Below are 1,042 nucleotides of genomic sequence, written 5' to 3'. Positions count from 1 at the left end.
AATCAGGGACCAAACATTTGCACACTGGCCATAAAGACGGGAACCAAACATTTGTTCAGTGGCCATAATATCGTGGACCAAACATTTGCACACTGGCCATAAAGTCGGGGACCAATAATTGAACACTGGCCAAACAGCCGGCACACTGGCCATTTAATCCGACTTTATGGCCAGTGTTCCATTTTTGGTCCCCGACTTTATAGCCAGTGTGCAAATGTGTGACCCCGAATTTATGGCCAGTGTGCAAATGTTTGGACCCCGAATTAAAGGTCAGTGTGCAAATGTTGGGACCCCGATTAAATGGCCATTTTGCAAATGATTGGACCCTGAATTTATGGCCAGTGTGCGATTCTTACACCCCGCCTTTATGAAAAGTGTTCAATTTTTGGTCCCCGATTTCATGGCCAGTGTTCAATTTTTAGTCCCCGACTTTACGGCCAGTGTGAAAATGATTGGTCCCCGATTTCAGTGTTCAACTTTTGGTCCCCAATTTTATGGCCACTGTGCAAATGTTTGGTCGCCGATTAAATGGCAAGTGTTCAAATGATTTGACCCTGAATTTATGGCCAGAGTGCAAATGTTTGGACCCCGACTAAATTGCAATTGTGCAAATATTTAGACCCCGACTTTATGGCCAGTGTTCAACTTTTGGTGTCCGACTTTATGGCCAGTGTTCAACTTTTGGTCCCCGACTTTATGACCACTGTGCAAATTTTTAGACCTCTAATTTCTGGCCAGTGTTAAATTTTTGGTCCCCGTGTTTATGAATAGTAGGCAATTTTTAGTCGCCGACTTTATGGCCAGTGTGCGATTTTTTGGTACCCGATTAAATAGCCAGTGTGCAGATGATTGGACTCTGATTAAATGGACTGTGTGAAAATGATTGAACCCCGAATTTATAGTCAGTGTTCAATTTTTGGTCCCCGGCTTTATGGCCACTGTGCAGATGTTTTGACCCGGACTTTTGGGCCAGTGTGCAAATGTATGGTCTTGTCGCCATTGTTTCGGCGGGTACAGATTTACGTTGTGGAGCTTATTTTTG

The sequence above is a fragment of the Octopus bimaculoides genome, chromosome 8, assembly GCF_046866305.1.
Source record: "Octopus bimaculoides isolate indiv1 chromosome 8, ASM4686630v1, whole genome shotgun sequence".
Lineage (NCBI taxonomy): Eukaryota > Metazoa > Mollusca > Cephalopoda > Octopoda > Octopodidae > Octopus > Octopus bimaculoides.
This window is presented reverse-complemented; position numbering follows the sequence as displayed.